This window comes from Natator depressus, chromosome 7 (genome assembly GCF_965152275.1).
Source record: "Natator depressus isolate rNatDep1 chromosome 7, rNatDep2.hap1, whole genome shotgun sequence".
Classification (NCBI taxonomy): domain Eukaryota; kingdom Metazoa; phylum Chordata; order Testudines; family Cheloniidae; genus Natator; species Natator depressus.
In genome coordinates, this window is record NC_134240.1 from 57,204,484 (window position 1) to 57,217,161 (window position 12,678).

At 44.0% G+C, this 12,678-nt stretch overlaps 1 protein-coding gene across 3 annotated transcripts in view; it reads left to right on the forward strand.

The window, feature by feature from the left end:
- ZNF488 (zinc finger protein 488) overlaps positions 1-12,678 on the forward strand; it is a 34,907-nt gene that overhangs the window by 448 nt on the left and 21,781 nt on the right. For 2 of the 3 annotated variants that reach the window (XM_074959903.1, XM_074959906.1), the window contains exon 2: positions 10,186-10,375. The exons of the other annotated variant lie outside the window; for it this stretch is intronic. The gene's annotated coding sequence lies outside the window, so the exon portion shown is untranslated. The remainder of the gene's footprint in view (positions 1-10,185; positions 10,376-12,678) is intronic. 3 annotated transcript variants of the gene reach the window in all.

Consider the following 12,678-nt stretch of genomic DNA (forward strand, 5'->3'; position numbering starts at 1 on the left):
CAGGGAGTCTAAGGTGAACTCCCCCCGCACCTGGGACTGCGGGATCAGGAGGGGTTTGGTGGTGCCCCTTCCTCGGGGGACTGACCCTGGTCTTCCAGGAGGGTTGGGAAGGGCTGTGGGCAGCGTGTGAACGAGCCCTGCCTCCCTGCACAGAGCAGGGGTGGGGAAGGTCCAGAGAGCTGCTCTTCTGAAGCATTCCTGGACTCAGACTTTTCCCTTCGCTTGGCCTTTCCTTGGAACTGCCCGTTTAACTCAAGCCAAGGAAAGTGATGGGGGTGGGGGAGAACTTCCTGCACCTCAGATAAGATCTCAACAGGGGCAGATGTGTGGGACTCGTGGGGAGCAGGGAAAATGATCAGAGAAGGACGATCAAATTAGCTTACTTCCCTAACACTTGAGAGTGTTTTTCCGAGCTTCGTGTTTCTTTTATAGCACATCTCTCTGTGCAAAGAAGATCTCCTCTCTCCTCTGGCAGGGCAGAAAGAAGGCACTTTGGGAAAGTTACCCCACAAAAACAACCTGTCTTAACTCCCTCCCCCCATGAATCTTTAACCAATTCTCATTCCCTCCCCCCCCATAGGCTGTTTTCTAGTGGAGCCGTTTAAATAATCATTTCCCCCTTTTTTTTCTTGTCACCCTTACAACCACAATAGCTCATCAAAACACTATCTGGCGACTATCACAATAGAATCATGGTTTAGACACTTTTATCTAGGGACTAACTGCCATTTAGTATTGGTGAACTTTCTTTGGCATAGGTCAACTATACTTCCTATTGACCTCTAAATCTGATTCAATCCATTTAGCAAAAATCTCCTGGCCAAATAAATAAGAATCTGTTTGCATTGTCAATTAAAAAAACCCCCATTAAATCTGCCAGTCCTTCCATGGAAGAGTTTACTTGGTAGAAAACAGTCTAGTATGGGTGTGTGAAACGTTTGAATAATGTCTTCTGTTATCAAACACCTGCTGCTTGAAACGGATGTCAACAGACATTTGATAGACGGAATTTACAGCTGTTTCTTAGGGTCTCAGTTGTCCAGAAAAAATCAGTTACAATTGTAGTTAATGCAGTATTTGAATGTGAGCCATCACTCAGGAAATATCCCTTGTGTTCAGTCTTTTTTCACAAAAATTACTAAATATGGTGCTTGACAGCTTTGGTCACCATTTAATAAAGATAATTGGTACCACAGAAGGCGAGAGTGGGAGAGAGATTTTTCTCTAGGCAATATGAAGACTGTGAGAGTAATATTGAGATTTTTTTGGGTCAGTCATTTATGTGTGCAAGTAAATCAAATAAAAAACTGGATCATAAAGAGAAAATAGATTGGCTTTAAGTGACTTACAGTATTTCAAGACAGTTCATGTGTGTTGCAAAATGGAACCAAAATCCTATAGAAAAAGAGGATTGAGCATTATTACCATTACATGAATGCAAAGTCAAAATATACTCTATTCTGCAAATTGAATGTGATTATTTTAACAAGAGAATAGGAAAACAAATTAATTTTTAAAGAAAACGGCTAGCTAAAATCTTAGCATATTATATGTAGATTTTTTTAATGTTTGTAATGATACTTTTGTTAATACAAGTACAATTATGTCCCCATGACACCGTGATATACTGCTTATTTTAGAAGTTATTTAGAATATCATGAGGGAAAAAGCAAATAGTGTATCATAAGTTATTTTAAGTCCTATTCATAGCTTCTTGCAAATAAATCTTTCATAGGAAAATAAAAGTTGCTCATCATAGTAATTTAAACTCAATATTTATCTTGTTCACCAAATCTTCACATTACATAGTAGTATTCACCTCAGCCATCACTTCAGTATTAGGCACCTAAAAGTGAGTGATGTTTGCTTTCAGATATCCCCCATCATAACGAGAAAATGAGAATAATTTATAATATTCAAAGTATATATGTATGCCAAGGATGTAATAGCTATGTATGGAACTTTCAGAAAGGAACAGACACACAGCCAACCCAATATTAATCCTGGTATCTTTGGTAGCTCTTGGCTATTACAAATATTGTTCAACACAAATGTGGTTTAAAAATCTTGTAAACCGGTAGGATGAAATTCCTTTTAACGTCAAAAAAAAAAAAGATGATTATAAATTGGATTATAATTGCATGAATAGTGAAAGGAAATGATTTGTGAACATTTTCACCAGTTACAAATTTTGGTTGAATCTGACCTTGTTAGCACCTTTTTTGTTCATTTTTTTTCTCTGAATATTCATGAAACTGATTTTTGTTTGTGCGGATGTTTGTGTGCATCTAGCTATTCATAGACTCCAAGGCTAGAAGGAACCATTGTGATTCTAGTCTGACATCTTGTATAAGACAGGCCAGAGAAGATCCCCAAAATAATTCCTAGAATAGACTAGATCTTTTAGAAAAACACTCAGTCTTGATTTAAAAATTGTCAGCGATAATCCTGCACCAGCCTTGGTAAATTGTTCCAATGGTTAATTACTCTCACTATTAAAAATTTATATCTTCGTTCCAGGCTCAGTTTGTCTAGTGAGTGAACGTACATAACTGTGAGAACAAGGATCTTGGTCCTGGAAGCGCTCACCTTGTCCGCTTGTGTGGTTGTGTTTGTGTGGGAGCAGGAGAACGAGAAAGTCAGTGATCTTTTTCATGCAAACAACTGAGCAATCCCTCAGCATGAGCAGCAGTGAGAGGGGGAGTAGGGTGGGTGGTGGCAGGATGCGCAAACAGCAGACAGATCCTTTGCTCGAAGGCACTCTGCACTTGTTCCTGGTACTACCCAGATATATGGGCCAGTTAGAGGAGAGTCAATGTTGAGGAAAATCACTCTGTGGAATCATGCAGATGGTCCTGGGACCATACAGTCATCTGCCTGATAGCACGCAAGCTACACACGATGGTGGTGCATAGTAGTGAATTCACTCTGTGCAGCTGGCAATTATACAAAGTGGCTTGTGTTGCTGAATGCAGCTTTCCAAACCATGCTGGCCAGAGCTCTGGGACTCTCAATTAAGTGACTCAAGGGACTGTCTGTAACTTTCTCTCTCCCTCCCTCCCTCCCCTCTCTCTGCCGGGGAATAAATCAAGGCTATAGCTTTCTCTTTCCCTCAGCCAGAGAACTCGGCAATTTAAAAAGCTAAGGTCCATGTATTTGTCCAGATATATTTTTTTTTTCATGTAAAAGGGGACAGAAAAGATTTAAAATGCTAATAGACAGTTCTTAGACCTGCTGTTTCCCCTCCTTGAGTGATCCAGCACCCCAAAGATGCAGTCAGTAAGTTGTGTTCATAGAGGTCGGGTTATCCGAGCTTAACAGGGTAACCAGAAACCAGACCAGGCAACTGAGGTGGCCAGGCACACAGCTCAAATATTGAATTTCAGATACTCTGGACTACTTGCTTTGAATAGTTTGCAAACCACCAGAGACTAAATACGTGCACAAAAAGCCTTCGTCCCTCACTTAGAAATAACAAACCAATTCATAAAATTCAAGATATGTTAATAGACAATTCATGGAGGGCATGGGGCCGGCACAAAGCCAATGTGAAATCCCAGTTAAGCTCTATTTTGAGGTCTTAGGTGGTATATAGGCCTTGGAATGGAAAGGGCCAAACCCAGTGGATAAATTGTTCCCATTTAATAGTTCAGTCAGCTCTAGCAGTTGTGTGTGGTCGGGGAAGAGACAACCGTTCGGTAAGATGTGCTGGGTTAGTGAATTCACTCTTTAAAAAGGCTGACCCTCTTTTTAAACCATGTAAAGTTTCTACCTGGGGTTTTCGAAGGAACCAGAGGAAGTTAGGTTCCCAATTCCATTTGAAAGCCAATGGGAGTTGGGTGCCTTGGTCCTTAGGCTCTTTTCAAATCCCAGCCTTTTGAATTTATGGGCACAGCTCACTATTTATACAGCATCACAGGCAGTTCACCCAGCCGCATGTCAGTGCTGAGTCTCAGAAATGTCACTTCTGGGCTTCAGTGGGGGAGTTGCCCGGCTCTGATTCAGCAGATGAAATTGCTCCCTTGCGGTAGTCCATGAGATCACCTCCCTACTCTGATCCAGGGTGGCGGTCCCCGCACCGTTTTCTGGGGAGATTCCACTTGACTGTGGGTCACTGTGCTGCGTATCTAGCTGAGATCTGCTGGTTCATCCTAATCCAGCTGACTGTATGGTGTGTACTGCGGCATACGGGGAATGGAGACTGACTAAAAAGTGTGCGGGGTCTACAATCCACAGTTGCTCCAGGGCTGGACGTTGATGACATCATAGCTCTAAAAAAGTCTGAACCCCGCTGAGGCTTGGAGGTGTTTGGATCTGGAATAAGAGATCTGGACTGGATCCCATCCCCTCCAAACAGGCCAATTTCTGTCCAGTCAGTTTCCATTCCCGAGGTTCTGAAGTGCAAACTGGGCCCCTACTCAAAGCCTTCCATGTCTCACCTGGCTGCGCCAGCCAGCTGCTACCTCCACTGCCTTTTTTAGGGAAGCTGCCAAATCACTGGTAAGTGGCTGCAGCTGGGGAGACAGGAATAGTGGAGATCCCTTGGGAACAGCTACTCTCGTGAGCAGGGCTGGTTCAATCACATTTTTCTCCTCACCCGCCCCCAGGGGGGATTATCACATAGGCAAACTAGGGCTATGCCTAGGTCCCAAATATGTGTGCGGAGAAGAAGGTGGGGGGTCTGGGACCCAACAAACAATACAGTCACCACAGCTGGGCTGGCCGTGCTGTGGATCTGCCAGGACTGTCTGCTCATCAGGGCACTTCTCACCATGATGGGGACACAAAAGAGGCCCACTGAAGTCAATGGAAAGACTTCAATTGACTCTAATGTGATTTGGGGCAGGCTGAAAGATTGGATTCTAAGGGTAGGATTAGGATTCACACCTGTGCAATGGGGTCAACAAAAACAGACACAGCACTCAAATCCCATTTAGCTGTACTGTGGACTTAACAGGCCAGGGCACAGGCCTTTAGCTGGGTGGTGGCAAAATGGAATGTATTGCCAGTACATTTAAGTTTAGAGGAATAAGTTCAAAGGCTAAGGAAATGAAGATTCTGCTACATAAAGTGCTTTTCTGGCCTTGCTTAGAACATCCCAGGCAGGGCTCGGCTGATAAAGAACCACCAGGCCCTGGAGAAATGATTAGGGTGAGACAGCGAGGTTGTATGTACTTTGGGACATATGCTGCCAATGGTTTTTAAGCATAAATTCCAATTTATGTCAATGGGGAGTTATGCTTAAGAACTGATGGCACAATATGTACCCATTTACTTCAGTGCCTATTGCATGACAAGTAAAGTTGAGTGTCAAGTAGTTTAGACCCAAATTTAAGGATTTGCTAAAAGTTTTTATAAAATCTAAAGTAAATAAGTTTTCATGATTCCTGCCCCCCATAAATGTTAATGGGAACAGTAGAGCTGTTTGAAACTTTTGACCAAACACTTTTCTCATCAGAAAATGTGATATAGTTGAAATTGAAATTTTCTATAGGAAAATGGCGACTGATGAAATTTTTAATGTTTCTGTCAGGAAAATCTAAATGAAAAATTTTGTTTCTGATCAATATTGACAGTCATTTTAAGTCAAAATATCAATTCAAAATGAAAGACACAGTGGGGGAGGTAATATCTTTTATAGGACCAACTTCTGTTGGTGAGAGAGACAAGCTTTCGAGCTACACAAAGCTCTTCTCCAGGTCTGGGAAAGGTACTCAGAGGGTATGTCTACATTGCAGTTAGACATCTGTGGCTGACCCGTGTCAGCTGACTCAGGCTCATAGAATTTGGACTGCTGGGCTGTTTAGCTACAGTGTAGACTTTCAGGCTCTGGCAGCGGCCGGGGCTCTAGGACCCTGCAGGGTGGAAGGTTCCCAGAGCTTAGGCTGAAGCCCCAGCTTGGAAGTCTACAGTGCAATGAAACAGCCCAAGTCAGTGGGCAGGCAGTGTAGACATTCCCAGAGTGTCACAGCTAAAAACAAGGTAGAACAGATTGTTAGCATAAGGAGTTAACTTAACATGTTGTAAAAGACCATTCAAGGGTGAAGTGGGCAGTTAATAACTCTACAATTATAGTAGGGCAATATCCTGGGACCAACATGGCTACAACAACAGCGCAAATTCAAAATGAATTCTTTTGTTTAATTGTCATTTTGAAATGAAATATTTTGTTTTGAAATGTCAAAACATTTAGTTTGATCAATAAGGTCCACTATTTTAGACATTTCCAAATAGATTTTTTTCAGAACTTTTCATTCCATGAAAGTATGCTATTTCAAGTTTTTGTCCCAATTCAGGATGAAAACAAGTATCAACATTTCAGAATTTCCTGTATGACAGAATGTCCCTTTTCCAACCTGCTTTTAAGAAATAGTTATTTGCATATAAACATTTCCCCCACAGTATTTGAAACAAATCTAACAACACTCTATAAACAAAAGTCCCTTTTTTGTTCACAAATTATCTGCAATCAATCAAAATTATCTGACTAATCGATGCGAATAATCAAGTTTTCAAAATGACTGCAGAAAGTAAAGCCAGTGTAAATATACGAGCAATAATTTATCCAGGATGAATTTGCTTTCCATTGCACCTTCTTGCAAACAAAATTTGCTTACCTGTTTATGAATGGGAATTAACGTGTTTGTGAATATCAGCAAAGTTAACTGGCAAGTTTCATCCTCAAGGATAATTTTAAATACTTATGGCTGGATTTGCCCAATATTAGTTGGGATCATGGGTCACAGGGGTATTTCCTAGAGCTGGTTGAAAAAAAGGAAGGGAACTGAGAGTTTTCCTCCTCCAATTTCAATGAAATTTTACACAACTGGATGGAAAAAAGAAATTTTGGGGAAAGCTTTCCGCCCCCTCTTTTTTGTTGAAATTTCAATAATCTTTGGTATTTTCTGACCAGTTCTAGGGATTTATAATAAGTTCTTTAATACAGCCACGGCTCATCTGGGCCCTAACAGTGCATGTTTCTTATAACGGGTTAATAGGCCACATTTCAGCAAAGCACTTTAAGCAACTTTAATAGGGTGACCAGATAGCAAATGTGAAAAATCGCGACGGGGGTGGGGGGTAATAGGAGCCTATATAAGAAAAAGACCCAAAAATTGGGACTGTCCCTATAAAATCAGGACATCTGGTCACCCTAAACTTTAAACATGTGATCACCACTGTTTGAACTTCAGCGTGACTACTCATGGGCTTCAAGTTAAGCATGTGCTTAAGTGCTTCTGTGATTTGGAGTGTTAATTTATTACAATGACAAAGTAACCAGTTAGATCAATCAGTTCACCTTTACCCTTTTTGTCAGCTTTCCAAATCCTGGTCTTTTCACTATTATTGCCCTCTAAGAGTTTTATTAGTGGTTAGAGAATGGGGGTAGCCAACTGTTAACAGCCGCTAATAAAAACACAAAAATCAGGTGGCAGACTTTTTCATAGTTTTGTATAAATTCAAACATAAACTCTCAGAAACCTGTTCCTTTCTATTTTAAATTTATGTTTCCTCAAACCCCAGTGTGAAGAGACAATTGTATTCATTTATATGGAGCAGAGACTGCCTGTTACATACTATATATACACAAAACCTAAGCTTAAAAAACATTATCAAGGTTACACAGCCAAGAACTCAAACATTAGGCAATATTTATTCTGGCACTTCCTATGCAACCTTAATTTGGAAAAAGTCCTACATAATCATGTAAATAAAGACTGCCTCATATTGCATCTGCACAAGGGGGCTGAATTAAGGTTGCATATACAACTTTAATTCTGGCATTTGCTAACTTTTCAGCGTTTGACTTCTCAACCTTTAACATAGACTTGTGTGTGAGAGATGTAGGCTTTTAAAAAAGCAAACTTAAAAGACAGAATGTGGCATTATATTGACACTCACATGCATCATCAGCAAGGCTGAGACCTTTCAATCCACCACACAGATCTCTGCCAGATGAGCTAACAAAGGAATTGATAGGTTTTCATCCTTTATGTGGAGCAGCACTGGTGGAGGATAGGACACTTTGCTCGTAGGTTTCACTGATATTTGCTGACAGCAGAGGAATGGTGAGACTCAGGGCAGATCTACACTGCTGTTTAAGTCGATCTAAATTACGTTGCTCAGGGTGTGAAAAAGCCCCTCCCTTCCCCGAGTGATGCAAGTTCTGTGCTGTCCACACTGGCGCTGTGCCAGTGGGGGATGCTCTCCCGCTGACATAGCTTCTCCTTCTCGCCAAGGTGGAGTAATTATGCCGATGGGAGAGCCCTGTCACATCAGCGTAGTGCATCTTCACCACGCACGCTACTCCCTCTGACCCCACTGCAGATTTGGCTTTTGTCCCATCCACTTTCAAATCAGGCAGCTCCTTCCTCTGCACTGCGTGGGCCCAGCAGAAGGGTTATTAAGAGCGCGGGAGAGCCAGCCTCCCAGTTCTCTGTTCAGGTGCATGACCCTGGACCCAGCAAGGCCCTCAGCAGCCCAGAACTGCAACTGCAACCCTCTGCTGGAGCATGCCCATTGCAGATGGAATCTTGGGGGAATTTAGCTACTAAAATCTAATAAGTCTACAGAGCATGTGCAAACTCCATTTCCCCCCCTCCCACCAGGCTTGTAACTTGGCCAAATTTGGGCAGACATTCACAGTGACAGCAAAAGGCCCAGCCCTGTCACAAATGTCACCTTCTGCCACATGTCTCAGATCCCTGCTCCAAAGCACAGGGATGCTAGAGCTTTTCAAAGAAAAAGTCACCGGAAGATTATAGCATGGGTGAAACAATGTATTTTTCCTTAGCTTCATTTTTGGCAACAACTGAACCATTTTGGCTGAAGTTATCCACAGCAGTTCAGCCTGTGGTAGACACCTGGCATGGAAAACTTCAGCCCAAATGGTTAAAGTTTGAAAAAGTTATAAGCAACTGAAAACAGGGTCTGATAATGGGAAGTGTCGAGCAAACTTAATAGGTGGTGCTATCAGCCCTCCCTGTAATAAATAAGTAAACTGCCTCTATTCTCTTTTTCATGATGACAAGTTCTATGAAGGCTGGAGGATGGGGGAACGCCTGTTAGGATTGCCTCTAGCTTGCTATTTCACTAAGCCCACAGATGAAATTCAGGAAGTCAGGCTGTTTCCAAGAGCTACTAGCGACATCTTAAGGTCAAACACTGGAAAGTCAGGGATCTGGAAAGTCAGGGCTGCACAGAAAATGAATTCACAGTTTTGTTTTTTCCCCTTTCTGGGTAGGGGGGAGAAAGTGTTTGCTCATCTCTCAGGGAACAACCTGAAAAATTCCCAGGCCACCCCAAGATATTCTCCTAGCAAATGGGAGTAAAGGAAATGCAAGAACTGGGAAATGTAGACATTTACAAGAGAGAGAGGAAATATCTGCACTAGTGTTCTGCCTTGGGAGTGGGGCTGGCTTACCTGGATTAGGATCTAAACTATGAGAGAAGTCAGGAAAATGATTATTTTAAAATGTTTCAGTGACAGGGCTATGTCTTAACACAGACAAATTGCTTATGGGCTTCATATGAAATCATCTCCCCTCCAGCTGAGCCTCGCATTAGAAAAAACATCAAGCAAAACCAAAAACCAGTAGATTGTGAATTTGCTTTTGACCTGTGCAAAGGGCCGAAAATCAGGGAAGCAGTTGACTTCCCAGCTCTAGGTTGGGTTTCAAATCTTCGATTCCATTCCCAGTTTTGCCACTGACTCACTGGGAAATCCTGGGCAAGTCACGACCCCCTCAGTTTTCCCCCACCTGTAAAATGGGGGTAGCAATGTTGATCTGTTCTATAAGGCTGTAGTGGGTCTTAAGTAATTGCCTGGAAAGTTCAATGAGATCCTTGCATGAAATTCGCGTTGCAAACCAAAGTATTGTCTTAGTTCTGGGCTTAACATTTTGTCTTCTCTTCAGTCCTTTTCTCTCCTTCTCAAAGGAGATCTGCCAACTTCTCCTGCTCCCTGAACACTTCAGATGAAACCCACACCCGGTCCATGTGGTGCTCTGTCTCTCGAAGGCCAAAAGTGGGCAGCAAGTTGGAGGGCCTAATTCTCCTCTCTCACACATCAGTTTTACACTGGTTTAATTTCCACTGACGTCAGTGGAGTTACTCTGTTTACACCACTAACTCACAACAGAACTTGGCCTAGTGGCTGTGATCATTGCCTTTCCTTGTTTGCAGGCTATGTTCATCCCTTTGCTGTTGAGAGAAAGCAAGGAAGTCATAGAAACAAGACTGACTGACTGACCTCTGGTGTAAATACAGCAGTGGAAATACTTAATGGGCCAAATCTATCCCCAGTGTCTGCCAGCCACTTGACTCTGTGCTGTCATCTCTCACAACAGAAGTGAGGTCAGGTCTGGAAGCAGAGGTGAGTCCTCTAAGGAAAACCCAGTGGTGCTGGTAATTCAGGATCAGATTCCTGGTTGCATTCCAGCTCATTTGCTGAGAACTCCCCCAGCATCAGGGGGCTCTCAGCTGGCATAGCCAGCCCTTGTGCCACTTCTCCCTACACTTTGGATCTGGTATAGGGTGCATGTTGGGGGTGTGGCTATAGCATACTGCACTCTGGCTATGCTCAGCTAGTGTATGGGCCCTCTACAGACGGTGGCCAGCTAGTAGAAGTTGGAGTAGCCCGTAGAAGTTGGAGAATCAGGGAGCCATCAATGACTCCCGGACAGCTCCAGCCCTGCTGTGTTCAGCAGGATAATCTGGGACTCTTCCATAGAGTGTGTACAGTCACTCCCCTGGTCGAGTGCTTAAGACGCTGGCTTTTGGTGGGGGTGTTAGAATTGAGATCGTGACTCCTCCCTGTTTGCGGTCATTAAAGCTTTGGTGTCTTACCCAGGATCCAGTGTATGTAACTGGATTCATGCTGCTTTAAATTCGCCCTGCAGCTTCAGTTGGAGGTGGGATACTTCTTCACGCTCTGCCCTATGGGCTAGTAATGCTGTGTAGTGTACGGTGTGGGGACTGTTCAGCACAGCTGGCCAGGAAATGTATTTCTATCCTGTGAAAAACTGAGTGTTTGGGGGGGAAAATGCATCTTGAATAAGGACAAAAAGTTTAAAAAACAAACAAACCCACCCTAGAATGTTTTCAGGGGTGGCCCAGCTGGTAGGAACGTTTTGGGGTTTCTGAAATGAAAGATTCTCACAGGGATCCCAGGCTTCCCATCTGCTGGGGAGCTGGCCAGCCAGGTAGCATCAGAGAGCCCATCAGCTGGGGAGCCCATCTTTTTGCCTGCCAGCTGGGGAGCTCAGCAGCCTGCCCGGCAAGGTGCTCAGGGAGCCCAGAAAGCCCTGGCAGCCTACCAGGTGGGCTGCAGAGGAAGCCCAGGGAGGCTGGCAGACTGCCAGGTGGGCTGTTAGGGAGCCTGAGAGCCCAGGATCCTGCCAGAGGGATGCCAGGGAGCTGGAAAGCCCAGGGAAGTGGGTGGGCAGGTGAACTGGCAGGAGAGCAGGCAAGTAGGTTGCTTGGCCGGTCAGTCTGCCCGGTTCCCATAGGAAATTTCAATAGAATTGACACATTCCTGTGGAACGTTTTGAATCAGCATTTTTTGATGCAGTTGTTCCACTGGAAAATTTTCAACCGGCTCGGCCGTTCAGTGCTGTTCTGGTTTCACCACCTGGCGTAGACAAAGCAATCCCTGCATGTAGTTTGCACATCCATTCTTGTCTGTAAAGCCCTCTAGGATGATTTATGATCAAAAGTGCCAAATCAATGTACAGTATTATTAATTTCCAAAGATCTCATGCGAACAGGGGCTCCGGTCCTGGGGTGATGAGGGCAGTTAAGTGCTTAGATACAGGGCAACACAGTCAGGTGCTTTGACCTGGGCTCTGTTCCCAACTCTGCCACCGTGACTAGCTGTACCACCGCAGACAAGCCACTTTGTCTGTGTGCAGCCCCACTCTCCTGTGCGTCCAATAGTGGCACCCCCTTGTAAATAACTGTGATCTGTGGGTGGAAAGTACTAGCTCCGTGAGTGCCAGGTATAGTGTTATCCATGTCAAACATGACCACACTCGATCACCCCAGACTGCTCAGAGTAGCATTACCTGGGACACTAAGGGAACCTCAGATCCAGGGCAGATGGGATGACATAGCTGAAAGGCAGCTCCACTGAATAGATACAGCCAGAGCTTGGCTCTGGGGGCTGGCTTTTGCCACTCTTACTCACTGAGGAGTATCTTTCACTTACCCTGCTATAGCCCCACTGATTCCAATGAGGCTACTTTGTCTTGTGAACGAGGGTAGCAGAACTGGGCCCACAAGAAACAAACAAAAGCTCTTGGGAGTGTGAGCAAGCAGTTGTCTTGGTCCTGCACCATCTATTTCGTGAACCGTCTAGTGAAGAATTCACGGGGACGTCCCCAGGTGCACACTCCATCGGGAGCTGCCTGCCTACAGGTACTGGCTGTTTGACAGATCTGTCAGTTATCTCCAAAATCAAGATGCAAAATCTATACTCAGGGACATGACACGGGGGTATCAGATACTTTCTGGGGGACAAGGAATCCATAAAGCAATGAGCCCCTACGCTCATCCACATGAAGAGCTTTCAGTTGTGACATAGTATGGAGAGTACCTGTCAATAGTCATTTTGTCCCACTGGTGGAGAAGCCCTTGCGAAGGGAGAGCACAGGGAGGTGGGAGCTGCTTATACAAAAG